This window comes from Zingiber officinale, chromosome 6B (genome assembly GCF_018446385.1).
Source record: "Zingiber officinale cultivar Zhangliang chromosome 6B, Zo_v1.1, whole genome shotgun sequence".
Taxonomy (NCBI): Eukaryota; Viridiplantae; Streptophyta; class Magnoliopsida; order Zingiberales; family Zingiberaceae; genus Zingiber; species Zingiber officinale.
The window spans coordinates 92,937,016-92,952,497 of NC_055996.1; positions in this window are offsets into that span (position 1 = coordinate 92,937,016).

Consider the following 15,482-nt stretch of genomic DNA (forward strand, 5'->3'; position numbering starts at 1 on the left):
TAACACCCCGTGTGATTGTCTGAGTGGGTGCAGAGCGCTTGCGTCACTGTCCCTGTCGTCGCCCTCGTCATCCACCCGTGCGACCAATCCATCCGCAGCGACTCTTCATCAGCGCCGAGTATAGCTCAGCCGGCCTCCGTTCGACGTAGCTTCCGGACGGGATCAATGATCATTAATCAATTACAAACCGTAAACATTTTTCTTCCTAGTCTCACTTTCATCTTCATACTCTTATAAAATCTCTCTTTCTTGTTTCCTCATCTATATCCATCAAAAACAATTAGTTGATTCATCTGGTTGAACGAACACATCGAATCTAACTAATGGCTGAGAAAAAGGAAAGTGATCAGATTGCACAATATAATGTGCACACTGATGGAAAGTTAAATCCATGTGATGTTGTTGACTTAAATCCAGATGATTATTAGGTAGTGTTTACTCCCTGTTTATTGACAGCTGCTACCAATAGTTGTACTCCAATGAGATAGCATATATATATACGTTGTAATTAATTAATTAATTATAGAAGCTCTTGCTAATTAATGCTGCAAAAGGTTGGAACCGCCAGGCTAGCGGCCCCCTCACCTCGGCCCCACAAGTATGAGAGGGAGTAAATCACGGTGAATACGGGACCGGCTATGACATGGTGGTCTTAGGCATTTTAGCACGGACAGATATTGATGTTATCGCATATGCTGCCGCAGACCCTCGACCTCTCGACTCATGCTGCAAGAATCCATGTCATAACCGGTTGATCCCGCCCGTGGGGGCTAGCTCTTGCTAATTAATGCTTCGAGGGAGCATGGTTTTGAGTTTCAGGCTCTGTTTATTTGGGAGAGTGGAAAGTAAAATTAAAGAAAAGTTTTCACGGTGGAAAAGTTTTCGCCGTTTACTTCATTAAAATTTTCCGAAGGAAAAGTAACGCAATCCATCAGCGGATAATTTTGGAACCAAAATCGATCACCTCAAAATCGGACGGAAAGCAGCGGATGGGAAAAAAAAATGACGCATGTACCCCTTTTGCATTCACAAAATTACACCATATAAAAAAAAAATGACGCATGTAGCTTTTTAACTCACAAAATTACACTATGTACCAAAAAAATGACGCATACACCCTTTTTTATTTACAAAATTACATCATAAGTATTCACCTTCCTCTATCAAGGTAAATAAGTGTGCAAAGGAAAAGATTTCTTCATCCTTTTTTTTCTCTTCCTCCAAAGATAACTTTCTATCGTTGATTCCTTTCCTTTCTTTTCCTGATCCACACTCTAGAGTAAACATAGCAAAGAGATCAGAAAATTAAAACTCAACTCAATATGCATGCGTGATTTATTTATATATGAATTAGCTAGAGCATAATTAGTTCGAATTAAGTCATCCAATATCATCTAGATACAAAAATTAATGTTGTGGGTAACATGATAGTGCCCTTGAAATTATCAACGATATATAATTTTCCTGCCATCCGATGGATCTTTTGTCTGCATTTATATATCTTCAATTCATCGCGGAAGGGATCATCCTCATCTTCATCTTCATGCACAGTTACTCTTTGTCGATCATGCAGTATGAAGCACATAATAACTGACAAGTTGTTGGAGTATGGTGGCTAATTTGTGAGGCCTCATTTCAACTTGGTCGATCGTCTCTTCAAGGATGAGACATCCTCTCCTTATATATATCTTCCTTAGCTTCTTCTTGCCGTCTCTAAATTAAAGTTCTTCGCCATGCTCTTCGTGTGACTTCTAACCATGAGGCTACCAAAATTTCCTCAACAGACGGAAAAGATAAAGATACTTTTAGCAAATAATAATTCCTAAAAAAAAAAAAGAAAAAAGAAATTGAAGTCACCAGATTGCAATCTTAATCAAACGGCTGAGAAAACCGGTCGCTGCGCGTGTGCTACGCACGTGGTCCTGCTGCCCTCCTCCCGCCGCACCGACTCCGCCACGTCGCCGACGGAGAGCGCGTCGACGACGGGCCAGAAGACGAGGATGACCTCGCCGATGGAGATCAGAGTCACGACAGCGGAGGTATCGATGACGGAGAGCCACTGGAAGGCTTCGTCGTCGGGGTTCCAGAGAATGGAAAGCGCGAGCGCCGTCACCTGGACCGAGAGGGCACCCACCACCGCTGCACAGAGCACGTAGAGACGCCTCCGAAGGCGCCTGTTGATCACGATGGATACAGCCTTCCAGGAGGCGGAGACGAAGATGGGGACGAAGACCGCGGCGAAGGCGGCGAGGAGGACTGTGCCGAAGAGGGGGTAAGCGCATCGGTCAGAGGAGGTGGAGGAGGCATAGCTTTTGGGAAAAGTTCCGAGGCTTGGGACATAGGTGACGAAGAAGAAGTAAAGGGAGTGGAGGAAGAGGAAGGGGAGGACCGCGAGGAGCGCGGCCGACAGAGCGGTGGCGAAGACAGAGACTGCAGAGGAGGCGCGTTTGGGACGGGTGGAGGCGCGGAGGAGGAATAGGAGGATGATTAGGAAGGCGGGCTCAGCGAGGTGTTGGGAGGAGACGAGGTAGGCGTGGCATAGGGGGGCTGGGTGGCGGTGGAGCAATGGAAAGCGGCGGCGGAGGACGTGGGAACGGAGAAGCTGGGAGAAAGACCAGAGGGAGGCGAAGAGAGGGAGGAGGAGGCGTACGGGCCAGAGAGGGCTGAGGAGGTCGTGGAGGCGGCGGCGGCGGAAGCGGAAGAGGATGGCGGCGAAGGAGGCGGCGGAGAGGAGGAGGAGGAAGGAGGCAAAAGAAACAGAGATGAGGTCTTGAAGGGAGTCAGAAGGGTCGAAAAAATCCAAAGGCATCTCCTTTTTTTTCGACGCCGCCGCCTCCTTCACCGGCGATTAACTGTCGCAGAGACCAGCTGGTCGGTGTGGTTAACGGCGAAATGGATGGTCATGATCACGGTGCCTTCGCCGTTGCTATTGTCATTTCCATTGCCCTTGCGACATTGCCATTGCTATTGCGGTTGGCCCTCTTCCTCCTCCGTCGTCGTGAGCTTTTTGCTGCTTCCTGTTTTTCCGCAGAGCGGGAGAAAATGGAAGGGGAAGAGAAGAAGCCGCGTGCATTCTAATTGGGCGATGGCAATGGCAATGGCAATGGCAATGCCAACGCCAACCGGTTTTTCTCTCTCTAGTCTCTCCGCATCAATGATCTCCTTTCGTATAACTGGGATGGGAGGGGCGTATGGAACGAGCGCTGATCATCTTTTACTACCACGATCTCCATTTGACTTTTATAGTCCATCCACTCCTCGTGACTCGGATTCAGACTCAGACTTATATGTGGACTTGAACTTGAGATTGGTTGAGCGAGTCAATCGAATGATTGACCTGATTAAGTTAATATCGACAACTCAAATGAGAGGAATTAATGGTATTGGCGCCTGATGCAGTAGAATCTTGAGGCCGGATCCTGGATTTTTTTTTTTTTTTTTTTCTTGGTGCAGGGAATGATCCTTTAATATTTATTGATGAAGATAAATAATCCTCATCTATTAAAATAAGTGAAGGTCATTTATTTCACTAATAAATGTTAAGAGATCATTCTCTAAACCAAAAAAGAGATCCAGAAGATCTTCTATGTAGAATCTTGCAGCTCCTATTTGATTTATATGGTGAAAAGTCATGTTAAGCTACTAGTTAAAGTCAAGACAAGTGGTTTAGACGGGATCCAAAGAAAATCGGATCGAGTTCAGATGAGACTCAAGCTTGATTAAATATGCGCTTTGCACTCATCCCAATTAGGAATAGAATTTGTCTAGAGATAAGATAGCTACTAATCAAGATTTGGCTTTAGTCGTCAACATCCTCCATGTCTTAGCCTTAAATCCCGACATCCTCCGGTCTCAGTCTCAATTGTCGACATCTCCATGTCGCAACCCGACATTCTCCATGTCTTGGACTCAGATCCCAACATGCTCCATGTCTCAGTTTTAGTTGCCAACATCCTCCATATCTCAACCTCAGATCCTGACATTCTACATGTCTCAGATCATGAAATCCTCCACGCCTCAGTCTTAATCGTTGATGATACGGTGCATTATCGTGGGGTCAGTAAGAGGATGTGGTTAGGAGTCAAGATCACAGGATGGTCAGAAGTCAAGCTTACGTGGAGGTCAGAAGTCTAGCCCCCGTGGAGGTCAGAAGTCAGGCTTATGTAGAAGTCAAAAGTCTAGCCCCTGGGGAGGTCAGAAGTCAAGCTTACGTGGAGGTCAGAAGTCTAGCACCCGTGGAGGTCAGAACTCAGGCTTATGTGGAGGTCAGAAGTCTAGCCCCCGTGGATGTCTGAAGTCAAGCTTACGTAGAGGTCAGAAGTCTAGCCCCCATGGAAGTCAGAAGTCAAACTTGCATGGCCGTGGTCAGAGTCTCAATTGGTGGGACAGTCAAAGGATAGGATTACAAGTCAAACCAGATCCATCCTCGATAGCAATCAAGAATGGGGTTCACAGGCCAGGTACAGCTGAGAATTGGGCTCACAGACCAGGTACAGCTGAGAACTGGGCCCACAGGCCAGGTACAGCCAAGGAGTGGGCCTACATGCCAAGTAAAGGTGCAGAGGGAAAGGCCTCTGGCGTAGTATAGACCTGGCGTACAGGTCGGAATGTACAAACCATGGATAACAGTAGACAGAAGCAGGTCGAAATACAGACCTGGCGTATAGGTCGGAATGTACAGGCCATGGATAACAGCGGACAGAAGCAGGTCGGGATACAGACCTGGCGTACAGGTCGGAATGTACATGCCATGGATAACAGCGGATAGAAGCAGGTCGGGATACAGACCTGGCATACAGGTCAGAACGTATAAGCCATTGATAACAGTAGATAGAAGCAAGTTGGGATACAGACCTGGCGTACAGGTCGGAACGTACAGGTCATGGATAACAGCGGACAGAAGCAGGTCGGGATACAGGCCTGGTGCACAGGTCGAAACGTACAAGCCACGGATAACAACAGACAAAAGTGGGTCATGATACAGACCTGGCGTACAAGTCAGAATGTACAAGTCATGGATAATAGAGGACCGAAGCAGGTCGGTTTACAGACCTGGCTTACAGGTTTGGACTTATATCCTCACGGCATGGGATAAAGGGATCGAAGAGCACAGGTCGAAACTCAAGATTAGTGGAAGCAGACCGATGCACACAGGTCAGGATTTATAGCCTTATGGCTCAGGATACGTAGATGGAAGCAGACCAATGCACACAGGTCAGGATTTATAGCCTTATGGCTCAGGATACGTAGGTGGAAGCAGACCGATGCACACAAGTCAGGATTTATAGCCTTATAGCTCAGGATACGTAAGTGGAAGCATCAGTCAGCAGACCGATGCACACAGGTCAGGATTTATAGCCTTATGGCTCAGGATACGTAGGTGGAAGCAGACCGATGCACACAGGTCAGGATTTATAGCCTTATGACTCAGGATATGTGGATCGATAAAACGTACAGGTCGGGGTGTACTAGCCAAGGATACAGGTCAGGATGTCTATCCTCATGGTCTGAGATAAGCAACATACAGGTTGGGACAAACGAAGTCAGACGTACAGCTTGGAAGTAGGGATAAACAGAACCGAACTATGGTATACAGGGCGCGACACGTAATGCCAATAAGAGACAAGACCGGCCCGGGTTGGCAATAGGAGATGCATAGGACAAGGTTCAAAGCACAGGTCTGGAGGCGATGTCAGATCGGGGTTAGCAAGATATCAGAATGAGGTTAGCAAGTGTAAAGGGCCAGCGTAGCAATCACGAGCGGAGGATGCCAGGCACTACAGGACAAGCAAGCAAGGGAATCGTAACTGCCTGTCAGAGAATAATCAGTGTGTCATGGAATATGCTAACAGTCGGGGCTCATTACATTCCCTGACACCCGCCAGACCCCAGAAACATCCATTGCAGTATAAAAAGGGATGTTTTGTCCCTTATGCAGGTACGCTCACTCATCATTTCTTACTCGTATTTACTTTTCATCCTTTCTCTGTGCTTCGGGGGGAAAAGTACCTGACTTAAGTGTCGGAGGGCCTGACCCGAGGACTTTTTCCCTGGTTTCTGGTCTCTAACGACTCGTGGGCTCGTCTGAGTGTGCGTAGAGCCTTAGCGTCATCATCCTTCATCATCCGCCCGTGTGAACCTTTCTGGAGGGTGCCAGGTAGATCAGATGCCGCAGCAACTTTCCGTCAACTTCCAGTACATCGAGGCCCGCCTTCATCCGACTCAGCTTCATGACGGGATCAAATTTGGCGCCGTATGTGGGAACAACAGCACCTGTTCCGGAACGTGAAGATGGAGGAGTCTGGCCGCATCAATGTCACCATGACCGCAGGAGAATACGAACTCTTTAAGGAGGCCAAGAGGCGAGCAGCCTCCGAGAAGCAAGCAACCGTCTCGCGACCGCGCCAAGCTCCTGTTGAAGCTTCCAAGGAGCCCATCCCTGTTTCAGATCAGGGCTCTAAGAGAAAACAGCCCGAGAGGTTTCCCCAGGTTCCTTATCGCGAGCCTGACTTGGGGTATTATCAGCCAGGACCCCATGGCCCCAGCCTTAAGAAAGAACAGCCTCAAGTCTCTATGGCTGAGAGTTCCTTGCCAAGAGACTCGAGGAAAGGGAAGACTCTCATCATACCGGAAGTGTTCCCAGAAGATCTAGACGAGAGAGTACCCTTCTCGGCTAGGATTTTGAACGAAAAATTACCTAAGGGCTACAGGGCCCCGTCGATCGGGGAATATGATGAGAGTAAAGACCTGAAGGATCATCTACGCAAGTTTAAGAATGCAACCCTGTTGCATCAATATAGTGATGTTGTCAAGTGTCAAGTTTTCTTAAATACTCTATCTGGTCGGCACTAAAGTGGTTTGATGGACTACCACAAGGATCCATCACATGTTTCTTGGATTTCAAGATGGCCTTTCTTCGTCATTTCGCTAGCAGCAAAAAATATCAGAAGACGGATCATTGCCTTTTCGCTCTTAAGCAAGGGTCGACCGAGTCTTTAAGAAGTTACATCAACCGCTTCAACCAAGTGGCCCAGGACGTCCCCACCGCCACTTCAGAGATTCTGATGAGCGCTTTCTCCCACGGATTAGGAGAGGCAGAATTCTTTAGAGATCTCATAAAAAATCCCGCTTAGAATTTTGATGAGATGGTGGAAAAAGCCGCTTGCTATATCAAAGTAGAGGAAGCACAGGCGGCCTAGAGGAAAGCCGAGAGACCACCTCCATCTGTCAATAAGCAGGAAAGAAGGGTACCTCAACCACCCCCTCAACCTCTTCCACGCGCTAGAGAAGCCAGGCCAACCTTCCAGCCCGGTCCGGAGGTTAGACCGACCCCCCGAGTCGCAGTTGTGCACGCTTCCCGATCTGGACCGTGGAACACTCGGTATTGCATCTATCATCGATCTCGTACTCATGACACTAATCATTGTTTTCAGTTCGATCGGGATTCTAAGCGGACTGCCGAGTTAGGCTTACCCCTGCCCGAGTTAGCCCCTTAAGTGCTCAAGATGATAGAAGAGCAGTAAGCCGCGGCTGGACAGGTCGGGCCCGCCCCGACCTAGCTGGACCCAGTACTCATCAACCCGGTTAGGGGGGGGGGGGGAGAGCCGGAGGTAGTGCGGGAGGCCGAGAATAGAGGCAACGCTGCCGTTCGAGAGATTGGCATGATCTCTAGAGGGCCAACCGATGGAGATTCTGAGAGAGCGCACAAGTCCCATGTGCGTCGCATGAAGTCCACACTGTGGGATGCAGCCAGGAACAGGCTTCTGGCCCTGTCATTAGCTTCGGGCCGGTAGACCTGGAAGGTCTGGAGCTGCCTCATGATGATGGCCTTATCATCAAGGCCATTATTGCCAACAACCGAGTGGCTCGGGTTTTCGTTGACACTGGGAGATCGGTTAATATTTTATTCATAACTGCATTCGAGGAGATGCAAATCGATGCCACTAAACTCCAGCCCGTGGCCACCTCTCTATACGTCTTTACAGGTAATGAAGTAAAGCCAATGGGTCAGATCAAGCTGCCCATATCTTTGGATACCAAGCCATTGGTACGCACTAGGAGGAACATTGTTATAGTGGTTGATTCCCCTTCTTCTTATAACGCTATCCTGGGAAGGCCCGCCCTGCATGAATTTAGGGCTGCTGTTTCTACCTTCCATCAAAAAATCAAATTTCCCGTTGGCGAGCAGGTAGGGGAAGTTAAGGGAGAGCAGAAGGTCTCTCGCCGATGCTATATTGATATGGTTTGGGTGGAGGCTCGGAAGAATCAAAGGATGCAAGATGGTGGCGTCCATGCTGTCCAAGAAGAGCCTTTGTCTATGGCTGAAGAACCCATCCCCTGGGAGGAGGTGCAATTATACGCTGAATGCCCTGAAAGTCTAACTCGCTTGGCAAGCGACCTGCCTCCTCCTCTCAAGGTAGAGTTAGTCCAATGCTTGATCCACAACCGGGATGTATTCGCCTGGTCTACAGAGGAGTTAACCCGGGGTCAAGCCTAAAGTGCAGAGCACAAGTTACATCTACTACCAGACTCCCGACCGGTCAAGCAAAAGAAAAGGAACTTCTTGGCTGACCAGAACAAAATAATCAGAGCCGAGGTGGATCAGCTTAAGAAGGTAGGCCACGTTCGAGAAGTGCAGTTCCCATCTTGGCTCTCTAATGTGGTCTTAGTAAAGAAACCCAATAATAAATGGAGAGTATGCATAGACTTCCGAGATCTTAATCGAGCTAGTCCCAAGGATTGCTATCCTCTGCCCCGGATCGATCAGATGGTGGACTCAACTGCCGGTTGCGAGAGGATCTGCATGCTGGATGCCTACCAGGGGTATCATCAGATCCCTTTAGCGGTAGAGGACCAAGAAAAGGTTAGCTTCATTACGGCTGATGGTACCTTCTGTTATACTGTCATGCCCTTCGGTCTTAGGAATGCAGGAGCCACGTACCAAAGGATGATGGATAAAATCTTCTGGGAGCATATTGGGCGCAACATGGAGGTTTATGTGGATGATATACTCATTAAGTCCCCTTTAGCCGTGAACCTGATCAAGGATGTAGAAGAAACCTGCAAGACTCTCCAGTAATATGGGCTGAAGCTGAACCCATTGAAATGCTTGTTTGGAGCTAAAGGAGGGAAGTTCTTGAGCTACCTAGTGATCGAGCGGGGAATAGAAGCTAATCCAGAAAAGGTTCGGGCACTACGTGATATGCAAGTTCCCCAGAATCTGAAGGAAACATAGACGCTGGTCGGCAGAATAACAGCCCTGTCAAGATTCATTTCCAGATCTGCAGATCGGGCTACTCCTTTCTTCAAAGTGCTCAGGAAGGCCTCCAAATTCCAATGGGATGAAGAATGTACCCAAGCTTTTGAGGAGCTGAAGAAGTATTTGGAGGCTCTGCCGTCTTTATTCAAGCCTGTTGTCGGAGAACCACTATGGATCTACTCATCTGCCACCCCTGAGGTTGTAGGGGCTGTGCTTGTTAAAGAATATGATAATGTACAATGGCTAGTGTATTTCTTCAGTTATCTATTAAAAGGAGTCGAGTCTCGATACACGACCCTCGAGAAGTTGGTTTATGGATTGGTTCTTATGGCTCGACGGTTAAGACCCTACTTCCTGTCACACCCTATCACAGTTCTGATCAATAGCACCATGGGAAGAGCCCTGACTAATGTAGAAGTCACAGGTCAGCTTATCAAATGGGCGACGGAGTTAGGAGAATATGACATACAATACCAGCCGCGCACAACTATCAAGGTGCAGGCCTTGGCAGATTTCTTAACAGAAATTCATCAGACCAACTCTGAAGAAACCTGAAAGGTCTATGTGGATGGGTCGACAACTCATCAAGGAAGCGGGGTCGGGGTATTGTTGATATCTCCCCAAGGGGATATACTTCAGTTGGCTGTCCAGTTGAATTTCCGAGCCACTAATAATGAGGCAAAATATGAGGCTTTGTTGGCAGGACTGTAGGCAGCCCAGCATGTAGGGGCTGCCCGAGTAATCATTTACTCAGATTCCCAGCTAGTAACTCAGCAAGTGGTCAGCAACTTTGTGGTAAATTGTGATAAATTACAAGTATATCGGGAAGCATACGAGAAGATGAAGGAAGAATTTACAGAAGTTATAGTAACTAAGATCCCCAGGGCAGAGAACGAGAAAGCAGATGAGCTAGCAAAGATGGACAGTTCCTTAACTACTTGGGTGTTGGACCGGTCAACGGTGCAAACTTTCCTTATAGCTCAGATAGATTTGTAAAACAATAGGGAAGCAACTATTAATTGGCGGGCACCCATGATCAGCTATCTTAGGCAAGGTACCTTACCGGCTGACCCAAAGGAATCATGGCTGGTTAGGAAACAAGTCCATGCTTATGTCATGATTGGGGATCAACTATACAAGAGGTCCTTCTCTAGGTCCTTACTCAAATGCTTGGGTATGGAGGAGGCGGACCAAGCCTTACGAGAAATACATCTGGGATGTTGCGGCAGTCATGTAGGCAGTCGGACATTATCTCGTAAGATACTCCTGGCCGGGTATTTCTGGCCTACTTTACAAAGGGACGCTTAAAAGTTGGTGAACACCTGCTTGTCCTGCTAAAAACATCAAAATTTGACACATCGACCGAAGGCTCTGCTAAGAACATCTATAGTCTCGTGTCCCTTTGATCAATGGGGCATGGATATTGTAGGACCATTTCCAATGGCCCCGGGTCAGAAACGCTTCTTATTGGTAGCGGTGGATTATTTCTCTAAGTGGGTGAAAGCAGAGGCCCTGGTCAGGATCACAGAAGATACGGTTATCCAGTTTCTATGGAAGAATATTCGTTGCAGGTTCGACATTCCGCACAAATTGGTGTCAGACAATGAGAGGCAATTTCAAGGGCAAAAAATCCAGGCCTGGTGTAAGGGATTCGGCATAACTCAAGCCTTCACTTCAGTGGCATACCCACAAAATAACGGCGAGACCGAGGTGGTCAATCGAGAAATAGTACGAGGTATGAAGGTTAAGCTAGATCATGTGGGAGGTAACTGGGTGGAAGAGCTATCAAGCATCCTATGGGCCTATTGTACAACACCACGAGAAAGCACAAGGCTGACACCATTCCATCTAGTTTATGGGAACGAAGCGGTAGTACCTATAGAGATTGGAGTGTCATCAGTCAGGAGGATGTTATACGATGAAGGAAATGCAGAGCGGCGGCTGGCTGAGCTGGATTTCATTAGTGAAATCCGCGACAGGACAGCAGCCCGACTAGAGGCCTACCGACAAAGAATGAGGTAAAATTATAATAAAAGAGTAATTCCTCGATTCTTTGGGGAAGGAGATCTGGTGTGGAAGCAAGTTAAGCCCGTGGGAGATGTGGCCAAGTTAGCACCACAATGGGATGGACCTTACAAAGTCATCAAGAAATTATCGTCCGGAGCTTATTATTTCAGGATAACCAGGGCAAGAAGTTAGATCGGCCTTGGAGTGTCAACTACCGACGACCTTACTGAGTTTAAAGAATCGTATAAAGAAGAAGAGGTCGGGCTGTACATGTTCGACAGACCGGGGTAACAGGCCGGGGCTAAAAGTAGACCAGATAGTGCAGTAAGAAGATATGTTAGAGCGGAAATTGTATATCCTAATATTTCTTTCGACAGACTAAGAAATTTTAGCAAAGTAAACCTCAAAGTGCAAGCGGATGTGTAGGAAGAAAAGTAATAAAGTATTTCACAGGAAATCATTGAGTCACATTATGCGCAGGCGGTCAGTGATAATTATTTGAAAGGAGCAAAGATATCATCCAAAATCTCTTTAAGGATCCGGTCATGATCTAAAAACTCAGCAGGAGGAGCTGATTTTAAGTATCCTTGTTTATAGAGTTGTCACAGAGCCCCAACCACACCATAAATAACAGCTGAGGAGAAACATTGTCCTGCTTGTGTACAAAAACTCCGGAGAGCGCAGGTACAAGTCGCAGCTCTGCTTGCAGCGGTCATTCTCTCCTTCCTTATAGACGTCCAGGGCTGTGGATACCCCCTCTGTAGTAGCATGAGCTTGTGATAGTTCAGCCCGGACGGCCAGAAGTTCTGCTGCCTGAGACGCCAGTTGGGTCGTCTGGGATTCTAATCTTTTGCTCTTCTCCTGTGCTTCAGCGGCACGTAGTTTCTGGGTTAACTGGTCAATGGATCGTTGATGCACCAAAGTTTGTTGATCCACGTGTTGCTGGTGCACGACATCAATCTGGCTCTTTTCTTCTTGAATGTCTTTAAGCTTGTGGTTGGCCTGCGCCAAGGACACTTCCAGATGGGTATTCCTTCTGGTCAGGTCCTTTATTTCGGCTCTCAGGGCATAACTAGCCTGCGTAGGGTCATTTAACTACAGCTCTAATTCAGCCACCATGTCTCGCAGCACCTTGCTCTGGTAATGAGCGGCATGGAAGGATTGGTTTATTATCAGGGACTCTGCACAAGCCTGGGACATAAAGGAAATATCTGATAAGAGTGTGGAGGATAATAGTTACGGGGATCATCGAAGCTTACCTTGATATACAGCTCTGAGAATCTATCCATTTGGGCAGGTGGTGGCAAGAGTTCCATCTGCTGCATACTTTCTTCCCATAAAGTGGCCAAACGACCTTTCATTGTGAAGGAGCTGGTGGGAACATCTTGCTGTGACCTTAACCCAGCCTCAGAAGGGGCAGTGGTACGATAATGGTGATAAGCAGGTGCTGGTGGTTGTGAAGGCCCAGCAGCTGAGCCAGAAGGAGCTGAAGGGGCCACATGAGAAGGCTCTGGAGGTGAGGTAGTTGGTGAAGGGCGATGTGAGGGGCCAGCTTCAGTGCTCGGATGCTGTTGCGAGGTGGAAGGTTGAGCTAGTGGAGGCTCGGCCGGAACCTCGGGTGGAGCGGGAGGAGCATCCGCCTGGCTCGGGATAGGAGTAGTGGTTGCAACAGGGGTGAAGGAGGAACAGCGGAAGGGTTCGAGTCTTGGCTAAGATCGGGGGCTCTGCGGCGAAGTCTGTGAGCCAAAGGCCGGTCATCCGAGTCAGAATCCTCAGAAGGCAGCCGCACCTTGCGCCGAGAAGAGGAGGGGGTATCACGACTCGAGCAGTCATTTATAGAACATTCTCGACGAGCCACCTGAGAGGTTTCTCTAAAGGCAGGGCTGACATAGGTTACGTTGGCTGATCTTCGACCGCGGCCGCAACCGGGGCTAGAAGCCGGTCGGGAGGGATTAGTTGATTGAAGAGGCATCGAGGCGGATAGCCAGGCTGTAGGCTGTTGGAGTGTATACTGAAAGCCTAAGCTTTTGTAAACATTTATTTTGAATAAAGAATCACATTTGGTCAAATTGTCTACATTTAGTTGTAGTTGTTCAATTAATTTATATTGTAGATAACATAGTATGTGGTGCCACATACAGAAGATGATGTTATCAATACCTTATAAATTATAAACAGTAGCTCATGACCAAAATGGAAAGGAACAAACCATTGGAAGGTCATAGTGTAATTAGGAATTAGTTTATCTTGACTATATAATTACACTAGTACACTTAGAGTGTATTGAGTAGGACCATTTGAGGTCGTTTCTTTTATACTGACTTTATAAAGAAACAAATACCTCAGTTATTATGGAAGTGTGTGCTCTTAATCCTAATATAATAACAAGCATATATATTTAATATTTATTTCTTTAATTTATCAATGGGTGAGATTTAGTTCGATGAATCAATAGGCCCGATAAGTTGGGAAATGATATCACTTATAGTGTGTGTTGTTGATTATAGAAGGAAACTGTGTCCTAGTAATCTAGGTTGATAATGTCCCCAAGAGGAGCTCATAAGGATTGTCATGTTAAACCCTGCAGGTGGACTTAGTCCGACATGACAATGAAGTTGAGTGGTACTACTCTTGGAGCTAGATATTAATTAAGTGAGTTGTCAGTAACTTACTTAATTAGTGACATTCGTTATCTTAAACACAGGGAGACTGACACACTCATGATAAGAAGGAGCCCATAAATGTAATTTGGGATTGGTACGGTAGTGCAACAATAACTCTCTAGTGGAATGAGTTATTGTTGATGAACTTGAGTTGTGTGTTCGGGGCGAACACGGGATGCTTAATTTTATCGGGAGACCAAAACCAATTCCTCCTCTCGGTCCCTATCGTAGCCTCTTATTTATAGAGTACTATACCCACCTATACCCACCTTCGTGTTGGGATCTTAGATGGCTAGAGGGGGGTGAATAGCCTCTTTAATTCATGGGTGGCCGGCCCTAGCTTGAACCCAAGCTTAGGTGGCCAGCCCCCATTAAATTAAAAGGAGTTTTAATTTTAATTTTTATTATGTGGAAGATATAATTTATTAAAGAGAATTAAAATTAAAATATCTCTTTTAAAAGAATCTACAAAAGATTAAAGAAAGAGATTAGATCTCTTTCCTTATTTGTAGATTGGAAAGATATTTTATTTTTTCTCTTTGAAAATTATTCACATGATGAAAAATTAAAATTATAGAAATTTCTTTTATCAACCATGAAGGGATTTTAAAGGGAAATTTTATTTTTTAAAATTTCCAAAGACAAATAAGGAAGTTTTAATTGTTGATTAAAAATTGTCTTATTTGCTCTCCATGAGGTGGCCGGCCATGATTAATTGATTAAGAAATTTTATTTAATTTTTCTTAATTAATTGTTATCAAGGAAAGTTAAGGAAATTTTATTATAAATAAATTTCCTTATTTGCCAAAGCCAAGGAATATAAAAGAATGGGTGGGGGTGCCTTCATGGGTTACAACCTCTATTATTCTCTCCCTCTTTTCCTTGGTGTTGTGGCCGGCCAACCTCTCTCCCTCTCTTCCTCTTTGTGGTGGCCGAATCCTTCCTCTTGCTTGGAGATCTTGTGATGGCCGGATACTACTTGGAGAAGAAGAAGAAGAAGGAGAGAAAGCTTGCATCCCTTGGAGCTTGGTTGGTGGTTTTTTCTTCATCCTTGGTGAAGCTCTTTTGTTTTGGCCGAACCTAGCTAGGAGGAGAAGAAGGTGCATTGGTGGTTTCTCATCTCGGAAGATCGTTGCCCACACAACGTCTGAGGTTAGAAGAGGAATACGGTAGAAGATCAAGAGGTTTTTCTAAAAGATATAACTAGTAATTTTTCTTTCCGCATCATACTAGTTATTTTTGGAAATAATACCAAATACAAGAGGCTTATGATTCTAGTATTTCGAATATGTTTTTCGATGTTGTGTTCTTTTGTTTTTTTCTTTTCCTTGTGATTTGATTGTTCTTTTCGGTTAACCTAAAGTTATTTTAGAAAATTAAATATTAGCTTTCCTTAAAAGGTTTTGTCTAGTCGGTGGTGGTTGTTCCCATATCCAAGAAGGTCATGTGCCTCGCCACGTAAGTACTGGGAACCAATTATGGAAATTAATATTTAATGGAATTAATAACTTAGGTGATTTAGATCAAACGTGTAAAGTTCCGCAGGAGATCTA